The sequence below is a fragment of the Podarcis pityusensis genome, assembly GCF_964106645.2.
Source record: "Podarcis pityusensis genome assembly, chromosome: 7".
NCBI classification, from domain to species: domain Eukaryota; kingdom Metazoa; phylum Chordata; class Lepidosauria; order Squamata; family Lacertidae; genus Podarcis; species Podarcis pityusensis.
Genome location: NC_138031.1, coordinates 55,940,560 through 55,966,417, shown reverse-complemented (window position 1 = coordinate 55,966,417; position 25,858 = coordinate 55,940,560). Strand labels below are relative to the sequence as shown.

The 25,858-nt window shown below is 42.7% G+C and overlaps 1 long non-coding RNA gene across 1 annotated transcript in view; it reads left to right on the top strand.

Moving 5' to 3' along the window:
* The window catches only part of LOC308481700, a 144,878-nt gene that overhangs the window by 83,319 nt on the left and 35,701 nt on the right, over positions 1 to 25,858 (top strand). The window contains exon 3 of the long non-coding RNA XR_013988825.1: positions 8,828 to 8,948. This is a non-coding gene — a long non-coding RNA (uncharacterized lncRNA). The remainder of the gene's footprint in view (positions 1 to 8,827; positions 8,949 to 25,858) is intronic.

The window sequence follows — 25,858 nt, the reverse complement described above, 5'->3', positions numbered from 1 at the left end:
TTCTGAAATTACACTGTAGACCATTCTAGGCCTTTTCCAGCATGATGTTCTTTATTTCCTTCTACTTCTCTTTGTTTAACCTTCCCAGGTTTCTGGCTGTCTGGTTTGTATTTCTAGGCAGACATGCCAGAATGGTGTGTTTCTTTCTGTGTAAGCATGTGGAGCAGATATTTAATTGACTATACTTTCTGGATTCGTAGATCCTCCCAGCAGAACCCCCTTCCTCTAATCTCTGGAATCAATGAGGCTGTATCTGCTGAAGTCCTTGTGCAAGTGGACTGACTTCCACTCATGCAGTGGAACATCTCCTTCCCCCTCATGCCCCATGCACCTCCACATATCTGCTCGAAGTCCCCCCACCTCCAACCCATATGGGATGGGATGCAGCAGCATGTGAGCAGGAGAGGAAGAGGGGAAGTTCTGCTGCATGTGCAGAAGTCATTCTACCTGCACAATACCTTTGTGGGATCCAACCCCAATGTCCATGACCGTCATAGTGCTTCATCCCTCTCACTGACTGTTGCTCAGATTCCATCTACAGTCATAATGCTGTGGTGAAGCCGAGATGAGGACAGCCATTCCCCCTGCTTGCAAGCTGCCACATAAACGGGGCTTGTTGCAAAAGACCCTTGTTTGAGACCCTTGACATCTTGCATATTATTCCCCAAGTACTGATACAATCCACTGTTATGATACTCCCATGTTCATAATTGCTTGCCATCTCTCAAAGACAAATTGAAAATATGATTTTTAGTGAGCACATTCCTGATGTTTCTGTTGTACCCTCATTATACGTTCTCCTTCAGTATGATCACAATTGAATTCTTTCTTTTATTTAGAAAAGCAAACAACTATGCTTTCTATATTTCTTCAAGCTTGGCCCTTGACTCTTCTGAATCATTGCAAGGTATTCATGGTGCTATAATATCCTTTAGAAATGAATTGAGGAGTAGCTTTAAGTTAATGGTGGGATCCATCACAAGAGCTCTTTTTTCTGCTTCTGACTTTTTAGGAATTTTCTAGCATCCTTTATGCATCACAAAACTACATATAACAAAAACAAAACAAAAACCACACCTCCCAACCTCCTTTTGCCCTAATTGTACTTGCCTTGCAATACCATAAGTATAAATGATGCATGGTAATGCCCCCTTTTGTAATTGCTTTAAATTAAAAATCAATTAGAAGCTTGCTAATTACAGGCTAGTGACTTTGGGTCAGGATTGAGATCACTGGTTGAACAGATAGAGGGCATGCATTACACATCTTCAGTTTCATGGAGGCCACATTTCTACTAGAGGTGGGTTTATAATTACTACTACTGACAGGGCTTAAAAAAGAAAGAAAGAAAGAAAGAAAGAAAGAAAGAAAGAAAGAAAGAAAGAAAGGAAAACTCTGAACAGGACAAATATGTTTGTTTATATCCCAGTTTAGTGCTAATACCAGGTGTGGCAGTGCATGACTACATCACTCTTGTATGCTGGGTTGGCTCTTTCTTGTACCTCCCCTGGGTGATCATATTAACTTCATGCTGCTATAGTGCTTAGGTACCGAAATCATCTGATGGAGGGCATCAAAAACAGCTTGACATTGAGCTGGTCAAACCATTTCCTCCCTTTATGTCAAACCAGCTTGCACACATTGTTCTTTGATTTACTGTGTTCAAACCATTGATTAAGGTCAACATCTGCTTCTCTCTCAAAATTTGGAGGGAATCTTTCCATGATGCTTTATTGTCATTCTATGAAATATTGATTTTTAAAAAATTCTGAACATTTATGCCCCTGCATTTCCGTTTCAGCTTGTTCCAAGTTTATATTCACAACATGAGATCCACAAAATTTTTAAGTGAAAGCGGGGATTCTCAGGAAGGAATGATTATTGCCCATATTTTAGTGGTTCTTTGTGCCAGGCTTGCCAGCTGTGGCTTGGCAACCACAGCATCCATGAAAATCATGTTGTAATATTAATTAGATATAAAACATATATACATGATTTTTCCGCATTGTAACAGCATCATGACATGTTTCAAAGGTAACTCTTGACATCAATGAAACCATCACACACACACACACACACACACTGCATCCCACCTCAGTATTAAATTTCCATCAATCACTTGTAGTTGCATTATTTGGGGTATTGTCTCCTTGCCTTCTTGGCATGGATTCTAGCATCGATTATTTTTTAGAGCTATGAATCTCTTCCCTAAAATGCCCTTCTTCTGCCTTCTGGCTGAAATGTGTGACCAATGTATTCTCTTCCCTAGTGAAGTTGGTACATCTGTGTACAACACGGAGGGACTGGGCAACAGGCTCTGATGATGGGTTTCCTTCTTGGTCTGCATCAACTCAGAATAAGAACATAAGAAGAGCCTGCTGGATCAGTCCAGTGACTCATCTAGTCCAGACTCCTATTTTCTCAGTGGTCAACCAGATGCCTGTGGGGAAACCATAAGCGAGGCCCCAGCACAACTCTCCCCACTCCTTGTGGCTTTCAGCAACTGGTATTCAGAACCATACAGAGTCCGACTGTGGAAGCAGAGCAGAGCCATCAAGGCTAGTAACCATTAAACTATGCTACCAGCTCTGTTGCACATCAGAGGCAGAAATTTCATTTCATTATGGGAGGAAAATGTTTTTGTTAGGTCAGAATAGGTCTATTGCTTTATCTGTTTCTCCTTCCTTCCACCTAGACCCAACCCACCTGAGACAAACAGGTTCATGAGCACATTTGCTCCAATTCCCTTCGTTCCCTAGATCAAAGAAACTAAACTCTCTGCTTCTTTAATTTAACAGCTTCTGGTCCATTGGGAATTAAAACTTAATTTTATGGGCAACGGATCTCTCTAAATTGTGACTCCTGAACAGTCACAGTTTTACCAGATACTAGATGCACAGGATGATTTCTCAATAAATCAAAGCAAGTACTTTTGACTTTTCAAATGCCTGGATTTCTTTAAACTGTTGGAAGGGACCCCAAGCTTCTTTTGGAACGTTTTAGTACAATTATATCATTGACTGAAATCTGAGGCATGCAAACCCATGAATTGCCCAGGACAATGAGTATTTAAATACATATATTAATTTGCACAATATCCAGAAATTAAAGTGCGTAGTTAAAACTAACTGAAGGACTTCTAGTCCAATCCGTTGTAATGCAGTAATCACAACTAAAGAATCCATGGCAGATGGCCACCCAACCTTTGTTTTAAAACATCCAATGAAGAAAAGAGTTCTAGACAGTCTGTTCCCCCATCAAAGAGCTCTTACTGCCAGAAAATTCTTCCCAATGTTTAGCTGGAATCTCCTTTCTTGTAACTTGAATCCGTTGGTTTGGGTCCTACCCTCTGGAGCAGCAGAAAACAAGCTTGCTCCATCTTCCATATAACAGCCATTCAGATATTTCAAGATGGCTCTCATCTCACTTCTCAGGGCTTATCCACATTCCTGTTTGCCCTGTGATTTTGTCTGAGAGGTTTCTTTTTTGTCCTATTGTTTTCCCTGCTTTCCCAGGGAAAACTCGCTGTTTGCTGCTGAATCCCCACAGAAAACCTGACTGACATTTGTTCCAAATCACAGGACAAACAGAAGTGCTGCAGGCCTCTGGCCTTTTCTTTTCCATGCTAAACATATCCAACAACTTCAACCGTTCCTCATAAGGTTTGGTTTCCAGAGCCTTGATCATCTTGGTCGCCCTCCTCTGCACACGTTCCAGCTTGACAATATCCTTCTGAAACTGTGGCACCCAGAACTGGACAAAGTATTCCAGGTGTGATCTGATCACACCTGACCAGAGGAGAGTGGTAATATTTCTTTCCTTGATCTGGACACTATACTTCTGTTGATGCAGCCTAGAATAGCATTATTGTCAACTCACATTAAGCTTGAAAAAAGAATGTAAGCAAAGGAGGCAGGGAGCCCTTTGGTTGGGGTGGGGAATTAGGCATTCTTGAGCGCTTCATTCAAACAGTTTGACCCCTTTCAAGGGATTTCAGTATTTGATTGGGGGGCTCTGATGTGTTTCTGAAGGAAGGAAGCCTCCTGCTTGCTCATTTATGGAAATTATAACATAGCATAGGCAATTTGGCAACCAAAGGAGAGAGACAGAAAGAAAGAGACTTGGAGAAGATGCCACTCATCTATCAAGGGAACTACTGGTGGTTTCTAAGGGTGTGCAATGAATGGCAACACAGCTCAGTGAGGAAAGATAATGAAAATATCTTGTGTTTCAAGGCCTAAGGCAATTTCAGCCCTTGTTTCTTTTTATTACAAGAACCCAAAGCTAGGCTTTGTTTACTAAATCTTGCTTCAAAATTATTTACTTGCTTTGAAGGGGAAAGAAAAGATCCTGGATTTGACCCCAGTACTGCCCGCTTCATTTGCCAATCTCTTGCCATGAAAAAAAGAGCCTGGCAAGCAAAAGCAGCCCATCTCCGCCCCCTTGGCATCCAGATCTCATGCCGAGTCCAGCTCAGGGTTCACAGGCAATTTAGGTTTTTAAACACCAGTCCTTGGAAAAAAGATATGGGAAGTTATGAACCTGCCTTCTACCTGGTCAGATGATTTGTCCATGGAGCCAAGCCTTGTCTAATTTGAATGGCAGTATTTGACTAGCACTGTCTCCTCTTTGGCAGAGGTCTTTCACATCCTCTGCTACCATTTTCCAGAGTTGGCAGGGATTGAGGTACAGATCTCCGGCATGCAAAAGCATGTGCCTACCACCAAAATATACACCCCCTCCCCCCAAAAAAATATATAACAGAAGTTCTACTCCCTTCATAATCAGGTCATGCAAAGAAATGATTCCACACCTGCCTCCCCGGGAGACTGCATCAGCAGCTTGAGTTGCTGACTCAGGAATCCTGCTACTAACAAATTTCTCTCTTCTGACATTTAATATGCATAAAAGGTTGCCAATACATTCTGAAATACGTGATTAATCTAATTTATTTTTAATCATATCTGGAAGTACTATTCCCCTCCTATTAGCAAATTTTCTACATTTTCTTAACCATTTTAAAGCTTTCATAAAGGTCTCATTTCTCCGTTCAGCTGCTCCTGGAGTGTCACCAAGTCATAATCAAACTTCAGTTGTCCCCAATGAAGTGAATTGGGATTGTAAAGGGAAAATCAAGTATAAACACTATAGTGTTCTAGTGATGCTGCTGTAGTTCATAAATAATGGTCAGTTTGAACCAATTGATTGATTGATTGATTGATTGATTGGAATGACAGACTTCATATAGGAATTTCCCCTGCTTATAATACCTGGAACTTTTCAGAAGATATCTTCTAAGTGCTTCCTTGCTGTAAAACTCTTGCCTGGCGTTCCCAAGAGATACTGTGTGAAAGCACATGTGGCCTGTAAAAGAAGCATATACGCACCAAGAAATGTGAACCAATTTAGAACTTGCAAAATTCACCACACTTCACCCCGATTCTTCAACGACACCTGCATTTGCGATGAAATTCCAAATGGAGCTGAGAAAAGTTTGTCCATCCCTGAGTGCCATTGTTTGGTGATGTTCCCCTGCCGCTGTCTTTTCTGCCTACAGTTTCTTTTGAAAGCCCAATCTACACACACCCCAGCAAAGAACTTGAAAATGCAAAGAGAAGGTGTTTCATATGCACAAGGTAAATAGATGGAAGGTATTTCTTTTTTCCTTTGACAAATTACAACTATACCATATGCTAAGTTTCTATTTGCAGCAACAGTAGGCAAACTTCAAACAGAAGGCTTTAAAAAAAAAAAAAGCTTGATGGGCCCTTATAAACTGCATACAGACACATTACATTTTATAGTGTAGGAAGGAAAAACAATATAAGAGAAATTAAGCCTGTAACGCTTGATTATCCCACAATGTTTCCATTTGAGTTTTTTTTGAATGACTTGAGTAAGAACAGTACAGCCTCACTCCCACAGTCTATTTTTTTTAAAAAAAATTATATTTATTGAGAATTCTAAGATTACAAAGAAACAAAGAAAAGAAGAAGGAAAAAACAAGTAACAATTAAACAATACAAATCAATAAAAATAAAAATCAAAAAGCCAAAGCAAAACACATAATACATCAAAAGCAAAAAGCAAAAATAAACAAAAAATTTAAATACAGATCCAATATTCCCAAATCCTTAACTGTCATTACCTTATTTCATCGACCTCCTCACACCTCCCTTTTTTGTATTCTAGTTGTTAATTATCTCAGCAAATCCTTTCCATCTTTCATAATATTCTGTCATTAAATTACCTTAATCTATTTTAACCTTATCTTACCATAAAAAACCCTAAAACTTAAAACTTAAATCTTATTTATACCAATTTCTCATGACCATAACATATTCTTACATAATTCTTTTTAACATTTCTGCTAAAGCCAAATAATTTCGTTCCAACATTTTTCTAATACTCATTAATTTTACAAAACTTTCCTAAATAATTTTTTAAAAACTTTCTTCCAATCTTCATCCAACGTCTCTTCCTCCTGGTCTCGGGTTTTGTCAGTCCTTTCTATCCCATCCATCTAGTTCATCAACCTGGTAACCTTATGTCCGAGGCCCTTAAGTCTCTTCCATGTCCCTTCCGCAGGTCTTCTTCATATTTATATTTATACCTGTACTTTACTTTGTCTTCTGCTCCTTTCACTCGTGGAGACTCCAGCTTGACGATATTTTTGTCCCTTCTCGACAGATCAGCCCCTTTTCCATAGTCAACACTGAACTCCATGTGGTATTTAAAAGCATGTTTCAAGGTCCCTCCAAAGTTAAGGGCCCCCACAACTCCGAACTCCTCCCGGCCCAAAGCCAGACTTGAAAGGTCAAAACATCCCTGCATAGGGGGGTCTATCCAGCCCCCCATCTCCAAGCCAAACAAGACTCTATCTCTCCAAATCTGTCTTTTTCCAGGTTCATTCGTCAAATCCAACAACTCATGTTCCTGCTGGGCCACAGTTCCCTCCATCTCTGCCTCCCGAGGTCCAACAACAACCTCCTCCCTCATCTGATCTGTCAGAGCACACTCCTGGATTAATTCCTGAGTGGGTTCTATATAGGTACCCACTGCCTGTCCAAAATTTCCGATCGCAACAGTCATCAAATCCGTCTTCTCATGTAACTGTTCCAATAAAGCACTTGTCTTGCAGAAGGCAAGCACCAGAGCCTCCGAGTACATTCTTGTACAAGGTCAGAGTCTGGTCCCACGATCTTAATCTATTGCAGCTGCAAAGCTCCCCAGTTCAGATTTAATAACAGTTTCGCAAGCTCCCTCTAGGGGAAAAAGCTTCTATTTGTATCCATCTCTTTTTTTTTTTTTAAGCAGATCTAACAACAAAGTTTCCTTTTTCAGATATTTTGTCAATATTTTGTTCCTTTTAGATGCGAAGGGGAACAATGGAATCAATATGTTTCTCTTCTTTTAACTATCTGTCAAAAACGTTTGTCTATAGTCAATGAACTTCCCGAGGACATCTGTCCTGACACCCTGCTCCCAGGTTCAAGACGGTGGAAAATTGCTTTTCTTTACTCTCTCTTCTGCAGGTTTAAACAGTCCAGAAAAAGTTCCCCCTTCTTCCCCTGCTTCCAAGGGGGGTTCAGTAATTTTAAATGATGAAAAGTGATCCTTTACAGACGACTTTCTAAACTCTAGCTTGCCGTGTCTTTGCTTTAATCTATCTACAAAAGCGGAAGGCGGACTTCCTGTTTAAACCTTCCCACTTCAGTGCCAAATTAAAAGAAATTTCTTAATCCAATTTTCCGTTCTACTCACGGGCAGTTATTTAAAATCCAATTGTCCACAGGAAAAAGTCAGCACTCTCCGGCAACAGCAATGCGGCTTCACTCCGTGAAAGAAGCAGTCGATTCAAAGCACCGCGCCACTCACCCCACGTTGCTCCGGATCCCCGAAACTGGGGTTCCCCGCAAGTAGGGGGGGCGCAAAGGTGCCAGCCGAATCCCACGTCCACAGGCTTCTCCCGCCTGTGGTTTTTGATGGGTCTCCGCCTCGCCGTGGCGGTTCAGACCCGTTTTTCCACGGAGCGGATTCCTCCCGATCGGAGGAAATCCGCCATTGCCAGAGGCGCCAACCCGGAAGTCCTCACTCCCACAGTCTAAGCAACTTGAGGGCTCCCTTAAATCTCCCACTCCTAGATGCCTCATGTTGGGAATTATCCACCTCCCACCACAGGGAATAAAGGTACTCAACCTGAAGTACATCCACTCTAATTTGGGAATCGGTGCTTCCAGTCTCTACAGTCCAGGCTTGCAAAGTCTGTCAACCTGTGCTAATCTCCCCTGTACATACACACAGCTCGTGGCAATGAGCACTCATGCTTTATAGTGTGGGTGCCCTTTGTGGGATCGCGCACAGTGCTACAGTTCAAGGAACTTACTAGTAGAAGGGGGGCTGGCTTGTCTCTCAGTGTTATTATTTGGAGGTTCACACCCAGCCTCAGTAATCAAGTTTCTTGCTGGGAGGCAGGACCAGCCCCATTTATAAATAGGGGGTGGAGCCGATGATAGCCAGGCAGTCGGCTCTGGAGATTCACTCTCCCCACCCTCCCTTTGTTTAATGTTTTCTTGTCTGCAGGTTAACTCTTTCTTCCTGTTTAGTGGGTGCAGCTACCGTCTTTGACTGGTTGCTGTTGAAGGACCGGGCAGAAATTTTCCTGCATTGGCAGGTTTTGTCTTCCCTGTAGCAATTCATCACAACTTTGGTGGTTATGGCCTTGGGTGGAATCCTTTAGTTTTTCTTCCCTTTCATGGGGGGGGGGCATGAAGTGGTGATTCTGTCATGAGACCTGTTTTCCTACTTTTTTTCTTCCCATTGCCAGAACTATGACAGAAGAAGAGCACACTGGAAAATACTTTCACTGTCTCCTTGCACCCTGCTGATTGCCAGATGTAAAAAGAAGAGGATAATAGGGGAAAGTGTCTTCACCATCACCTGCCCAGGTAGAGATAATGTCGTCAGCAAAGTGGGGAACTCCCAGTAATTTTGGTTTCTCTTTTTTTAAAAAAATAATATTTATTACTTTCCAACAATTTGAACATACATAGAAAAAGAAAATAAACAATACAATACAATACAAAAACAATACCTAACACTAAACTAACAAAAACAATTTAAACTAAGAAAACAAACCAAAAACAATTTAAAACACATCAAATAATTTCAATCTTTCATTCACTTATTTCCATGACCTCCTCACACCTCCCTTTTTGTATTCCGCTTCTATTAGTTGTTTCAGCAATTCCTTTCCATCTTCCTCTGCTTTCTATCCTATAATTATCTTAACACATTTTAACCTTATTTTTCCCTTTAATTCTCTATTAATCTATTTATACTTAATTCCTTATAACATTTCTACTGAAGCCATATAACTTCATTCCAACATTTTTCTAACATTCATTAATTTTACAATATTTCTGTAAATAGTCTTTAAACTTTTTCCAATCTTCTTCCACCGACTCTTCTCCCTGGTCTCGGATTCTGCCAGTCATTTCCGCCAATTCCATATAGTCCATCAACTTCATCTGCCATTCTTCCCGGGTGGGTAAATCTTGTGTCTTCCAATACTTCGCGATGAGTATTCTTGCTGCTGTTGTAGCATACATAAAAAAAGTTCTATCCTTCTTTGGCACCAATTGGCCGACCATGCCCAGGAGGAAGGCCTCTGGTTTCTTCAGAAAGGTATATTTAAATACCTTTTTCATTTCATTATAAATCATCTCCCAGAATGTCTTAATCCTTGGGCATGTCCACCAAAAGTGAAAGAATGTGCCTTCAGTCTCATTACATTTCCAACATTTATTTTCGGGCAAATGGTAACTTTTTGCGAGCTTGACTGGTGTCATGTACCACCTATAAATCATTTTCATTAAGTTTTCTCTTAGGGCATTACATGCCGTAAATTTCATACCTGTGGTCCATAACTGTTCCCAGTCAGCCATCATTATATTATGTCCGACATCTTGTGCCCATTTAATCATAGCTGATTTCACCGTTTCATCCTGAGTGTTCCATTTCAACAGCAAGTTATACATTTTTGACAAATTCTTGATTTTGGAGTCTAACAGTTCTGTTTCCAATTTTGATTTTTCCACTTGGAATCCAACTTTTTTGTCCAAATTATATGCCTCCATTATTTGATAATAATGGAGCCAATCTCGCACTTTATTTTTCAGTTTTTCAAAGCTCTGCAATTTTAGTCTGTCTCCCTCTTGTTCCAGAATTTCCCAATATTTCGGCCATTTGGCCTCCATATTGAGTTTTTTCTGTGCCTTCGCTTCCATTGGTGACAACCATCTTGGGGTTTTCTTTTCTAACAAATCTTTATATCTTATCCATACATTAAACAATGCTTTTCTAACAATATGATTTTTAAACGCTTTATGTGCTTTTACCTTTCATACCACAAATATGCATGCCAACCAAATATGTTGTTAAAACCTTCTAGGTCCAACACATCAGTGTCTTCAAGTAGCAGCCATTCTCTCAGCCAACAAAAAGCAGCTGATTCATAATAGAGTTTTAGGTCTGGCAGGGCAAATCCACCTCTTTCTTTAGCATCAGTTAATATCTTAAATTTTATTCGAGGCTTCTTGCCCTGCCAGACAAATCTGGAAATATCTTTCTGCCACTTCTTAAAACAATCCATCTTATCCAAAATTTGTAATGTTTGAAACAAGAACAACATCCTTTTGGTTTCTCTTCTCACTAGTTTCTCTGTTAGATTTATACCCCACCTTTTAATTTGGGAGTAGGTCATGACACAGTACACAATTAAAACAAAATAACATACACTTTAAAGCAAAACCATCTTCTATCCATCAATTACACCAGTCAGAATAACCATGTCATTCAGTGCACAAATAACTTTCAGGGACGTAAGTGGCCATTCAGGAAGCCCGGCAGAGTAGGAGAGTCTTCAGCTTGGTTATCAAAAAATAACCAAGGTTTGAAGCAGAAACGTATTATGTTTATATTACACTTATATCCTGCTTCATAGTCCTAAAGGGTTTTGAAAGCGGCTTATGAGCGGTTCTCACAATAAAAACAGCTTTCAAGTCTAGCATCAGGAATGGAAATGTTTCCGTGGTAAGGTGAATATTCAGGTGGCATATCCCACCCTTATCTTTGATCTTCCTTCATGTTGCCCTTCAGCCTCTGATCACTAGGAGGTGTTTGAGGTGAGAGAGTGGATCTGAGCAGCTAGATCTCTCGTAGCCCACGATGGATGCAAGTCTTCCTTTCAGATCAGCAAAACATATTTGCCAGGATCGGGATGCACGTGACGAAGGCTTCAGTTCATAACTTGCCTGTGCTAGAGGAGCTTTGTTGACTTTAATAGGATTACATAGGTAATTAGGAAACTTAAAATTAATCCAGAATAACTGCCTTTAAGAATTAGGCCAAGAACAGGTATCAGTTGGCCTTGAAAAACTTTCCCCAGCAATGCCTAGAATGTACTTTTTTTTGTTTGTTTTAAACATTTTGTGATATATATGTTATTAGAGGCAGTCTCTGGAATCAGAAGAGTTGGATGCTGCGGGCATTGTATGTAGTTTCAGTATTTAATTTGTTTTGAAATGAAAAGTTTACTTACTCTGAACACAGACACAAATCAAGGAATGAAGCCCTGCAACAAGCAGATGTTCATTGTCTCTTTATTCTCTTGCCTTCTGCCTGCCTCTTCATTTCTTCACCTCCAATATCTGACTAGTTTTATTTTTTTTCTCATTTTTATTCAGTAATTATTCAACCACAGGCTTACATGTTGCCCATTTCAAAAGAAGCAATACTATTAGAACATACATTATCTCCTAGCCTATGACTTTGGCTAGACATTTGAACCAACTTCTCACCGTATTGTACTAGCATGGAAGCTACTACCCATGATGCTAGGATAGCCATACATGTGCCTGATCCTTAGCGGTGGGGCAAATCAAATGGTTCCTTCCTACCCAGTCGTTGCGATCCTTTCCACTAGGGATGAGTGGGACGTGGGTGGCGCTGTGGTCTAAACCACTGAGCCTCTTCGGTTTGTGGATCGGAAGGTCAGAAGTTTGAATCCATGCAATGAGGTGAGCTCCCATTGCTCTGTCCCAGCTTCTGCCAACCTAACAACTCAAAAGCACACTAGTGCAAGTAGATAAATAGGTACCTCTGCAGCGAGAAGGTAAATGGTGTTTCCATGCACTCTGGCATTTGTCACAGTCCTCCATGAGCTAGTAGTGGTTTAGTAGTGGCCACATGACCCAGAAAGCTGTCTGTGGGCAAACGCCAGCTCCCTTGGCCTGAAAAGCGAGATGAGTGCTGCATCCCATAGTTGCCTTTGACTGGACGTAACTGTCCAGGGGTCCTTTACCTTTACCTTATTAGAGATGCAAAATATCTTTTGCCCCACCTACTTGGTTCCAGTATACATATGGTTACCACAATAGTAATCCACGGGAAAGCAGTTTCTCATACTGCTAGCATAATAAATCCTTGGTAAGCCTTGAATGTGAGCCCTTGGCATTGCTTGATTTCTCAATTCCTCAACCTCTTTCATGTTTCTGTACCAAACTGTGGAATCACTACTTAGACTGACCACTTCCATAATAACTTTACTACAGTTAATAATCTTTACTTGCCCCAGGAGCAACAAAGACCATTCGTACCTTGACACCTTGATACCTAAGAGGGCAAATTTAAGATGTGTAGAAAAAAAATCATAGTAGACAGTCTATATGGCTTTGTTCAAGTGTTGCCCTGTGGCTATTAAGGTTATTTGATGGCTTTTAAAGATCTGGCTTATTGCCAATGAGTTAGAATCTTTCTTCTCCCCCTCTATCAATTCGGAATGTTTTGCACTTCAGTAATGGATACCTCCTGCAGGAAGACAAGATATGACTATTTCAAACAAAGTAATAAACAGTAATGTCTTTTCTCCTCTTAATTCGAGTTGTAAGCATGCCAGTTACCTAGAATGTTTGAAGTATGAACTTTGCTGATAAGAGTCTAGGCCATTTTGAGTGCTATTGACTAGGTGTTCAGTTTTTGTATATTAACGAAGATGTATAATGCATAGAGATTTCTTTTCCTGGTTTAGATTGCAGCTCATACTTCATTGCCTAAGTGCTACTCCAGCATCAATTGGAAGTATATAAATAATATGTATGGTTATATATTTGTTTGTCTAGGTCTTGAACAGCAGTAAATCAGAAACCTTTCTTGAGCTAACTTCAATTCCCAGAATGAGACCAATACATTTGAACTACTGTAGATTATTTGGATGTTGCTTGTCAAGATGGTTATTTAAATCAGGCACCAGTTCCTTCTCCCCCACCCCCACCCCCGCAGCAGCCTCCTGCAGTTTAAATTACTGCTATACATTTCTAAAACCAGTTATGAGCAGTTGTGGGGAAGTACTGCAAGTTCAAGACTTCGGTGGATGCATTCAAAATAGACAGTCCTTGGTTGAGAAGAAGGAGAAATCTGCCAGCATCACTAGATCAATATTAAAACTGTTAAGTTGTGGGTTGACATAGCAGACGACACAGCGATTTCTCCAAAGCAGCTCTTTATTTTGTAAGCTGGAACCGAACTAAACTGAGGAGCTCAGTCAGCCTGCTTATATAGAGCTACAGAACAATTGTAACTGTTGCAACGTTCTAAAACTATCCAATCACTGAACGTCACTTTTCGATCCTTCATTTGCATACAAAACTATCCAATAACTGAACGTCACTTTTTGATCCTTCATTTGCATAACTATCTACAGTATCCCCCTGCTGGCCCGGGGTGAGAACTTCAGTACATAACAAAAACACCCTTCTGCTCTTAAACTATACACATCTTTATTACTTTGGGTTAAGTAAGAGCAAGAATGGCTAGCTTTCGATTCATTTTAGGTTTGAAGATTTTTCTGATGTAGATAGTTATTTCACTAGTTGACTACATTTGAATACATCTTCAGTCTGACTGCCTGATGAGGGCTTCTTTCTTTGTTACATGTCTAACAAGTTAATGCTTTACATATACTTGAATAGTCAGTGGACCAAGTATGTTTTATAAGTCAACAGACTTTTGAGCCTCTGTTCAATTTTCTTCAGTTCGTGGTGCACCATTTATTCAGCAGATTTCATGTGCAATTCGCAGAGGTTGAGAGTGTCACTACCTTTATCAAGGGCTATAAGGCCTGAACAATGGGGTCTTGGGGTCTGAGGAGGGATGGCGGAGAAACTGTTTTTATTTTTTTGAACCAATATGTGAATCGAAGCACAATTATCCTTTGAAATATTCACTTTAACACTTTGCAGCACGGTTCTCCAACCACAAAATTTGCATAAAATGGGTATCTTAGAGGAAGGTAAGCATAAAAATACATGCATTCGTGAAAATAACATACAAAATGCATTATGTTAGGGGAAACTGCTGGCAAACAAATGGGGGCGGGTTAGTCAAAATTTCATGAAGAATGTGTCTATTGGGGAAAATTAACATAAAATTATGGTGAATTTTCACGAGGATTTTTAAAACAAAAAAACAAATCATAAATCACTGTAGAAATGCAGAGAATTAAGTTTAAGATTGGGAAAATGAGAAACTGAGAATAGCTGAGATTGACAGATTCACCCATTTCTGGGTCTGAAGCCAAGTCCTAGCTTACATCAATACCAATATCAAAGTTCCCTTTTGGTGCACAAGGGCCTATGAGTGTAGCAGCCCTTATAAGTGGCAGGCAACATGAAATTTATTGGTATATATACTAGTTCTTCGATCTTTGTCTTGTCTACATAACAGTAGTCTCTCCACAATCCAGCCTCTGCTATATCTCAAGGCCTAGACTCAGTGATGTTGAGCTGGAGAATATACTCTCGCAGTCTAGATTTGGGTATGACAAGTCACAGCTCCAGCCTTGCTTGCAATCCTTTCTAAAGGATTGTACTTGGTAGTACAGTTTAATAGCAATGATCTAGTTAGTGCTGCTGAAAGGCTAGATTCTGCTATTAAAGAAGTTGTGCTATTTGGCTTCTGGTGGTCAGATTTATCTTATTTCAGAGAACAATCGACTGGTGTGTTTTAAAAAAAGTTTGGTTCTTCACTGTTGTTCCTCACCTATGTTTTATCCAAACAATAGAAAGAATAGACTTCTGCCACAAACTCATTCAAATAGATCGGCTATTTCTGGGTGTTGTGTGTGCGTGTTCCTGAAAGTGCTTTATTTTCCTCAAAACTTTCTAGCTAGCATGTTTTAAAAGCCATTCATTTTAAGCCAGCTGAAATCTTCAAAAAATATATGTTGATAAATTTCAGGCCTCAGACATATAATTAATCTTCATATATTTTCCAGTAATGTAAACACACCTGTGGGATGTTTTCCATTGAAAACATGAAAAGAAAACCTGTAATATATCTCAGAGTGATAGCTTTATCATGACTGACAGAGCGGCTGGAGGCCTCTCTTTTAGGGGAATAATTTGGAAGTGTATAAAAGAGAGATTGATTTCCGCAATGCCCATTCTTTTCATTCTAACATTCATCCCCAGTGTGTAAAATCCTCCCTCTTTTCTATGTGCAAAAGTCCAAAAAGGAATCTTTCCTCATGTGTAGCACAGGCCAAGGCATGCACAATATAATCAGTACCTTGTAGATGGGCAAAGTCCAAATTCCAGTGGAGTGTGCAATTTGCCAGTGTCGTGCTGTTTCAATCAAACTCTGTCTTGTCAAAACTTGTTCTTATTTTGGACATTTGGAAGAAGAAAGTTTAACATGCAGAGCTTTTCAGGAAGTGCAGGGTGGAAATAAAGGCATGTTTTTGGCCCTCATCAGATTTGTATTTATTTATTGAAATATATCTGTCAGGGAACTGCCATCGGAAGGAAGGGAAGTGAAAGGGCTCACACAGGTTGGGAGAGACTCAGCAGCTGAAGAGGGAACCAGTAGGGGGAGAGGAGCTGAGCTGAGGGAAAGTGAGCTGGAGGGATGGCTCAGAGACACTTCCAGCGAAAACAGTGGGGAGGTTTCAGGACCTCCTGTAGGGACACCCACTCCTCGCTGGAAACTGTCACGCAGAGAGTCCAGAAGACGTGTTTCCGTTAAGGAGCTTTTATGTTGGAAGCGATTCCGAAAGCAACCACTGTCGGAATCTGCCAGCGACTGACGGAGCCATGTTTAAGGGGCTCCGTTACAGACAGAGGTTTGCAAACTTGACCAAACTCTGAGGGACTAGGATTTTACACACAAGCAGCTCATCGTCCCATCACAGCATTCCGACAGTCTCCGTGAGCAGCTTGTGCAGGAGAAGGCATCATGAGCAACCCAGCCGGAACCGGAGAAGCAGGAGCTGGAGCGGGTCCAAGCCTGGAAGAAAGGTACCGGGTGTTGGAGGTCCAGCTAGCGCTGCAGACGGCGAGGCTTGAGGAGAGGAGGGCTCAGGATGCAGACAAAAAGGGGAAAGACACCCAGCTCGTCAGAAAGGTACCAGGATTGGTGCAGAAGTTTGGGGGGGAGCCCAAAGACTATCATGGCTTTCGGACAGAGATGCAATATGCCCTCAATCTGCAGTTTGATGAATTCCCTGACGAGGAATCACGAGTGGCTTTCGTGATTGGGCATCTTGAAAAGGGGGCGAGAGACTGGGTTAGACCCCTGATGGCAGCGAATAGTGACGTCCTAAAGGACACGATGAAGTTCTTTCGCGCCATGGATCTGATGTTTTCCAGCGATATTGAACAGGGAGTGGTCCGCAGACAGTTAATGGCTTGCAAACAGGGGAGCCGATCTGTCCGTGAGTACTGGACTGAGTTCACCATGTTGATCCATAAATTGGGGTGGGATCTATCGGCGGAACCCATTCAAATGCTCTTTGAAGAAGGGCTTTCTTCGGCTGTGAAAGACGAACTTTCCCGGGCGCCCAGGGCGGAGTCTATGGACCAGCTGACCAAATCAGCGCTGACCATAGGAGCGCGCCAGGAGGCGAGAGCATTGGAGAGGCGGGAAGGGAAGGGGGAACGTTGGAAGGAGTTCCGCATTCCAGACATTCCAGAGCCAACTTTCCCGCCGGCAGAGCCGATGGAAATCGGAACAGCGCGCGCGCGCGCAGTTTCAAAGCCCAGTGAGGGGGGAAAGAAGGAGGGAAAAGGCGCCCGGAAATGCTATCTCTGCCAACAGCCAGGTCACTTTGCCAGAGTCTGCCCCCAGAGGAAGGAATGGCAAGGGATGGTAGGAGCTGTGGAGGGAAGAGAGGAAGAAATACCGAAGCAAGTAAAAGCCAACGCCTGGCTGCCACCGTCGGGGCACAGCAGCCAGGCCAAAGAGCAGTGAAAGTGCCCACGCCAGAACCTCCTAAACCCGCCCTAGTGATAGAAGTGGCGCTAGAGCTGCCAAACGGACACCCTCTAAAGATAAAGGCGCTGTTGGACTCAGGCAGCTCCTGCAATTTCATGAGCAAAGAGTTTGCAGCTGAACACCAGATACAGACGATCCCTTTAAGCAACCCCCTGCAGGTGACCACGATCGATGGCAGGGAGCTGTTGGGAGGAGAAGTCAGCTTGCAGACCGTCCCAATGATAATGAAGGTGGCAAGGCACACCGAACTGATAGCGTTTAATGTGGCCACCTTGGGAGGAGCTCCCATTATATTGGGGATGAGCTGGCTAGCGTTACATGATCCGCTGGTGGGCTGGCATCAGAGAGTGGTTTCTTTTGGTTCAGCACATTGCTTAGAACACTGCAAAGAGGGAAAGGGTTTGGCAGGGGCCCAAGCCACCCTAGCAGGGACTGAAGTAACGGAGAACGTGAAGGTACCACGACAATACGCAGATCTCCGCGACGTCTTCAGCGAAAGGGAAGCTGACCAACTACCCCCGCATAGACCCTTTGACTGTCAAATCAATTTACTCCCTGGGGCACAGCTCCCTGTAGGCAAGCTGTACGCCATGTCAGACAGAGAGATGCAGGAGCTAAGAGAGTTCATTGACAAGAACCTGAAGAGAGGGTTCATCAGAGAGTCCAGGGCGGTGGGGGGCAGCCCAGTGTTTTTTGTGGATAAAAAAAACACGAACAAGCCGAGGCTTGTGTGTGACTTCAGGGCCTTAAATGCAGTGTCAGAACCAGTGGCTTTCCCTATGCCCAGGATTGACGACATTTTGACAAGGGTCAGGAAGGGAAAGATTTTTACTAAACTGGACCTAAGGGGGGCGTACAACCTGATACGAATAAGGAAGGGGGATGAATGGAAAACCACCATGTTCACCCCTTTGGGGGCATTTGAATATTTAGTTATGCCCTTCGGCCTACAAGGAGGCTCCGCGTGCTTTCAATCGTTTATGAACCACGTCCTGGGGCCTTTGCTTTACAAGAATTGTGTGGCCTTCTTAGACGACGTGTTGGTGTATTCTGAGAATGAGGAGCAGCATGTGAGAGACGTCAGAGAAGTGTTGAGCAGGCTGCAAGCCAACCAGCTGTGGGTGAAACTGGAGAAGTGTCAGTTTCATACCAAGGAGGTGGAATTCCTGGGGTATCGCCTGTCAGACAAGGGATTGGCCATGGATCCCGGCAAGGTCCAGGCGGTGCTGGAATGGAAAACACCCAAAACAAGGAAGGATGTGCAGAGGTTCCTAGGATTTGGGAACTTCTATCGTAAGTTCATCCGAAACTTTGCCCACCTGACGGCGCCCATTACGGACTGTCTCAGCAGTAAGAAGAAGTTCGTTTGGACTGAGGAGGCGGAGCGAGCATTTGAGGAACTAAAAAGGGCCTTCGCCTCGGAACAACAACTCCTGCATGTGGATTTACAAAAACCGATGAGAGTGGAAACTGACGCATCAGACAGAGCGATTGGGGCGGTGCTTCTGCAGCCAGGGAAGGAGGAGTCAGAGTGGAGACCGTGTGCCTTTTTTTCGCGAAAGCTGAACAAATCCGAGAGGAACTACACGGTGTATGACCGAGAACTACTAGCCATTCATGAGGCGTTCCGGAGATGGAGGCACCTGCTAATTGGCGCACAACATAAGGTGCAAGTGTGCACTGACCACAAGAACCTAGAGTATTGGAGGACGGCACGAGTGCTCAACCAACGGCAAGTGAGATGGGCCCAGGAGTTCTCCAAATTTAACTTTGAGATTTGTTACGTGCCAGGCCCAGAGAACATTAGGGCGGACGCTCTCTCACGCAAACCTGAATATTTGGAGGGGGAGGGAGCACCCGAAGAGAGACATGTCATTCCAGAGGACCGCTGGGTGTGTGGGGCGGCATTGGTGGGACAAAGAGAACTGGTAGAGGAAACAGAGAATGATGAATACGCCCAGAATAAGCTCAGAGGTCTTAGGGGTGAGGGAGAGGAACCAGGGGGTTTCGAGGAAAGAAATGGAGCTTTGTATTACAAAGGGGCACTGTATATCCCTGAAGGAGACTTAAGGGGGAGGGTACTCAAGCAGTTGCACGACAGCCCCACGGCGGGGCATTTTGGACAACACAAAACCATGTGGTTGGTCACCAGGGAATTTTGGTGGCCTAAGGTGAGGGAAGATGTACGGGAGTATGTAAGAGGGTGTGAGCAATGCCAGCGAGCCAAAGGGGAGAGGCGGGCACCGGCGGGGCTATTAGAACCCTTACCAACCCCAGAACGACCTTGGGAGGCAGTGTCGATAGATTTTATGACTGATCTGCCGAAGTCCAAGGGGAAAACAGCCATCATGGTGGTGGTAGACCTACTAACAAAGATGTGCCACTTTGTAGCCTGCTCGCATGCAGTCACGGCGGAAGAGACAGCGAAGTTATTTGTAGAACACATTTTTAGGTTGCACGGGGTGCCATTGAGGGTGGTCTCAGACCGAGGAAAACAATTTACTTCCAGGTTCTGGAGGAAGCTCATGAGCTTACTGCAGGTGGAGGTCAACTTTTCGACTGCCCGGCACCCTGAAACCAACGGGCAGGCGGAAAGAGCAAACGGTGTCCTCCAGCAATACCTGAGGTGTTATGTCAATGACAGAGAGAATGACTGGGTAGAAAAGTTGGCGCTGGCGGAATTTGCCTACAACAATGCCGAGAATGTGTCCACAGGGATGAGCCCCTTCTTGGCTAATTATGGGTGTCATCCCAGGGGTTTCCCAGGGGGAGAAGGGGAGAGATGGAGCGTCCCGGCAGCCGAGCATTTTGTAGAAGAAATGGAAGCAATCCATCGTCAGCTCCAACTCAACTTAGAAAGGACGAAGGAAGAATACAAGAGGCAGGCAGACAAGAACCGAAGGGAAGGTGAAACCATAAGGGTGGGAGATAGGGTGTGGCTGTCAACCCAAGGGTTGCCGTTCAAAGGAGGTTGTAAGAAATTAAGACCCAGGAGATTGGGTCCCTTTGAGGTCATTCAACAGGTCAACCCAGTGGCTTTCAGGCTCCGGTTACCCAACCACATGAAACTGCACCCAGTATTTCACAGGTCGTTACTGTCACCGTATGAGGGGGGACGAGAAGGGATGGCCACTCGGGGACCGGTCATAGAAGAAAGGGAATGCAGCAGCCATGTGGCAGAAATCCTCGACGCCAGGTGGAAGGGGGATCAGGTGGAGTATTTGGTAGCGTGGGAAGGAGAACCGGAGTCAGAAAACACTTGGGTAATGGCAGAAGATATCAATGACGAGGTATTGATAGAAACGTTCCATCAAAGGTTCCCAAGGAAACCTCAGCCTGTGGAGAGGTTCCGGAGGGAATACTTTGGGACCACCGATGAGGAGGAGGAGTTGGAAGGATTCTCGGACTCGGAAGGGGAAGGGGAGATGGACTCTGAGGAGGAGGAGTACTTCGAGACCAGGAACCGCAACAGGTGGAGAGAAGTGTTCGGGACATCGGAAGATGAAGGAAGTTCATTCCGGGGTTTTGCCTCCTCACCGCCCGTAGAGGAGGGGGCGAGAGGGGATGAAGGGGGCCCTGGAGGGGAGGTGGATGTCAGGGAACTGCCATCGGAAGGAAGGGAAGTGAAAGGGCTCACACAGGTTGGGAGAGACTCAGCAGCTGAAGAGGGAACCAGTAGGGGGAGAGGAGCTGAGCTGAGGGAAAGTGAGCTGGAGGGATGGCTCAGAGACACTTCCAGCGAAAACAGTGGGGAGGTTTCAGGACCTCCTGTAGGGACACCCACTCCTCGCCGGAAACTGTCACGCAGAGAGTCCAGAAGACGTGTTTCCGTTAAGGAGCTTTTATGTTGGAAGCGATTCCGAAAGCAACCACTGTCGGAATCTGCCAGCGACTGACGGAGCCATGTTTAAGGGGCTCCGTTACAGACAGAGGTTTGCAAACTTGACCAAACTCTGAGGGACTAGGATTTTACACACAAGCAGCTCATCGTCCCATCACAATATCTAACATCAGAAATGCCGTATTCCACCACTGTGCTCCTGCTACAAGAAAATAAGAAGAACCTATAAGGTGATGAGGAGGAAAATTGGGAGAGGCAATGATGGAGTTTAAGGAGCAAAGCCTAGTCAGCGGTTCTCAACCTGTGGGTCCCCAGATGTTGTTGGACTACAACTCCCATCATCCCTGACGTCTGGCCTTGCTAGCTAGGGGTGATGGGAATTGTAGTCCAACAACATCTGGGGACCCACAGGTTGAGAAAGGCTGGCCTAGGTGATCTCTCTCTCTCTCTCTCTCTCTCTCTCTCTCTCTCTGTTGTTATGTAGAGAGGGTGTGTATAGTGAGCATGTGTATGCTCAAAGTGTGATCTTTATGTTTGTTTGTGGACCTGTATGTTGTTGTTAGTGCCTAAATCGAAGCAGGCTCTTGATGACTTACAAGAGATTTAAAAACATACAAAAAAATTCAAACAAGAATCTTTATTAACCATCGCAGCATTCTAAAAACCAAACACCAAAAAAGTAGTGTAATCAGCAGCTCAGAACTGCTCCAATAAATAAACCATACACATGATCACGATGGGCCTATCAGCCCAGGCAGTTTAAAACACATCATATTATCTCTCACCTTTTTTCTCCAAGGAACTCAAGAGGGCCTACAGAGTTCTCCCCCATTTTATCCTCACAACATGTCTGTGGGGTAGGTTACTCTGTGAGTGAGAAACTAGGCCAAGATCACCCAGTGAGCTTCATCATGGCCACGTGGGAATTTGAACCCAGTTTTCTAGGTCTTAGTCCAATGCTCCAACTAGTACACCACACTGGTTCACATTTGTGTGTGTGCTAGGTGTTGTGTGTAAAAGACAGAAGATGTGGTGCAGCAGACTTTTGCTTTGGTGATGTGCATGCATCCTTCGGACCAAAAAGGGTTAGCCAGCCCTGCTTCAGATCTATACTCTGGGCTGTGCCTTGGGAAAATAACTGAGGAATATTTCCCAATTTTAGGAGGAATAAATGACATCCCAAGTCCAGTGAAGGCAAAAGGGCTGTATAGAAAACCCACGGAGATAAGCTGCAGCAATACATTTCATGTAATATATAGAAAGAATCAAGATTTGGTTCAAACCTTGATAGGAAAAGAGAGCTATGGAGAGAAAATAAAAAAGGAAATGTTGCCATCTCCAGAACTATTTGAAGCTGTGCAAAAATGAAAATAAGCCTGTTTAACAGCAAAGCCTGTACACCGTTCAATAAAAGGTTGCCCTACCTGATCAAATAAATACAATTTGCCATAGTGTGTAAAGAGGATCTTTTCCAATTTAGCTATTTCCATTAATGTCTGAGTCTACTGATCAATAATAAGCTTTGCTTAGCTTCTCTCTTCATAAGAATCATCTCCTTGGCAGCTCCAGCTGTATTTTTGCAAAGTAACTATTGACAAGACCAAAAACGAAACAAAACAAAAACCTCCCACCACAAACAAGTTCAATAATGAAGTTATAAATATGTTTGGATTTCGACTAAATTAATTATTTTGCTTTGCACTGCCAAAATGGTGAAACCACAGGGTCATTGGGGAGCTTTAGAAAGGAAAGTCAATCATATCTATATCCACAATCACAAGAAGCAGTTTATTTGCAGCCATGGAAGAGTTCTGCTTGCAGCGACTGGGATGAATCACTGGATTTAGATTAATTTTTTCCCTCATATATATTTGACTCTTTTTAAAACTTGAGGCAATGTAAGAAAATACCTGGCAGGAGGAAAGGAAAGCTCAGTTGATAAACTCTTAATGTCAGGGTTGTGGGTTTGAGCCCTATGGTGAGCAAAAGATTCCTGCATTGCAGCTGGTTGAACTAAATGACCCTCATGGTTGCTTCCAACTCTATGATTCTTGCACCAACTGCTCTACATCTAGACTTCTGGAAATGTTCAGGGTCCATCAGCTCAGAAAGGGCTACTATGCCTGAAAAATTCATTCAGTTTTACTATGAATTTTTCTTTTAAAAACAAGGCTTTTTTCAAGTATTTACGCCTGGCACAAAACCTCTTAAACCTATTTATCTGAAATACCATGTTGAATACCATGTTGAACTTTAAATCAGGACATTTGTTTAGAAAAGCTGTATGTTTTCATCAGCATTGAAAATTAATACAGTGGTACCTCAGGTTACAAACAAACTTGGGTTACAGACTCCGCTAACCCAGAAGTAGTACCTTGGGTTAAAAACTTTACCTCAGGATGAGAACAGAAATCGTATGGCGGCAGCGCAGCAGCAGCGGGAGGCCCCATTAGTGAAAGCGTGCCTCAGGTTAAGAACGGTTTCAGGTTAAGAACGTACCTTTGGAACAAATTAAGTTCGTAACCAGAGGTACCACTGTATTTTTAAGAGAGAGAATTATTTACAAGGAACCATGCAGACACAAGCAGAATGCTAAGCAGATGCCTAACACTGAACTCTCATCACATACATGTTTAGTGAAGTTTATAGGCACAGGGGAGTGGACCTCCATGGTGGCCCCATGGCTCTGGCATTCATTTCCAGCAGACCTCCATGAAATTATTACATTGCAGATCTTCTGAAAGGCCCTGAAGACCCTTTTCCTCCCTTGGTAGCTTACTCTTGAGAGATACCTTTCTGCTCTTTGAGGCTGCTGAAACTGTTAAATTGTATTTTAGTCTCTGGTTGAATGAGGTTTTATTACTATTGGTTTATTAATGCTGTGAATGTACAAGAAGTAGTAGAATTTTTTTCCTTGTCTCTATTAGAAGCTTTATTTTATATTTTTCTGGTGTAAGCCGCCTTGAGTGAATCATGAAAGTGGCCTATAAACATTTTTAAGAATAATAGCAGGAGGAGAGTGCTGCTACTCATGATAATAAATATATAACTGAACCGAGTGCATGGGAGACAGCACTGCACCTCCCAGGCAGCACCCTTCACTTTTGTACAAATGCTTTAAGATTCAGTGACCCACATCACAGTTTCATTAGTGGCTTTGGTCCAGTTTTAATTAGGTGATGATATGTGCATTATAGTAGTTTAATGGCAGGGAGGGTAATGGTGATTATATGGATACTGCTGAAAGTCCCCCTCAAATATTATGCTTATGATAGTCTACATTAAGCCTTGGGCTTTTCTGGGTCACCTCCATTTTAAGTGGGAAAGTGTGTAAGAATGTTAAAGTTCATTGAAATGGAGATCATTGCAGCAGGAACACTCCAAATGCTGTGGCATGTAAGTGCATCAGCTTCCCTTGACAGTTGGATACCCAAATTTCTCTCTGTAATTAACTGTATTCTAAGGGTCCATTAAGATGGCAAGCGATAGCCCTAGGCTGCAGATTACTGGCATATTCATGGCCTTGGAAAGATTAGGACACCAGAAAAATAATTTCAGTATGTACGCCACAAGACTGAAATGTGAGAACACTCTTTGCTAGTGAGAGAAAAGACAAGTGGAAGGTCATTGCGAAAAGGGTGGAAGACTTGATAGCTTTATTCAACAGATTTTTGATTTTTTTAAACCACCACTTTAACCAACTAAAACTCATGGATGGATGAAATTTTGTAGATGTTCGGAATGACAAGAAGAACCTAAAGGCCATTATGTCCAACCAAGGATCTCAAGGCAGCATCCTCTGAATAACCCCCAGAAAAACCACCGCAGTGTGTTACAATCACAGTAGCAAAGCCATGTCAATGTCCGTAGTGAAGATAACTTTAGGTGATTTAGGCAAAAGAGCCAAGCCTCTTTAATAACAAGTATCTCCTTCACGTTCACCACAGCATCAAATATCATAGCATTTCTATTTATATGGCTTATTTGACGACCTACCATTTAAAAAACATTTCATATTGCATTATCAGAAAACAGAAGTTACCAAACAAAAAAAATTAGCAGGTGATGACAATGGCTTAACAGTTATAAAGGAACTGATAAGTTTATTCCTGTCTCTCACTTTGGTAGGCTTAATTCAGGCTGGAACGCCCACTCTTCTCCTCCACATGGACTTGTTTGCAAAAGAAACAAAAGATGGAAATAAGTTGGCCTTCTAGCAGCTAGCAGCTGTATTTTTAATTTACTAAATATCTAACTCACAATTTTAATGCTTCAACTTTCCTAATTAAAAACACACACATTGAGAATTGAGAAATGCCAGGGTAAATAAATATCTAATGAAAGTTGGAAACATTCCCGAAAAATGGAACAACTAAGGAAGATGGCTACCAAAAGTGAAAAACTTTATTCTTCTTAATTCTTTTGGCCATTCAAACCTCAAAAAGACATATTCTTTTATGTTTCTCCAGTCATAAGGCTTAGGTGGTGCATTTTGTTTTACTTTTTCACTATGGTCCAGTTTTGCTCCTTCTGTGATAATGTTTCAAGAGATTTGAAGAGATGATTGATCTTTCCGAATCCTAGAAGTGGACTTCCTACAGAGAAAAGCTAAACAAATGCCTTCAACAGATGTATTTAGTTAAGAGCACAAGCTCTGCTGACCTGCTCTTAAAACTCCAAAATGGG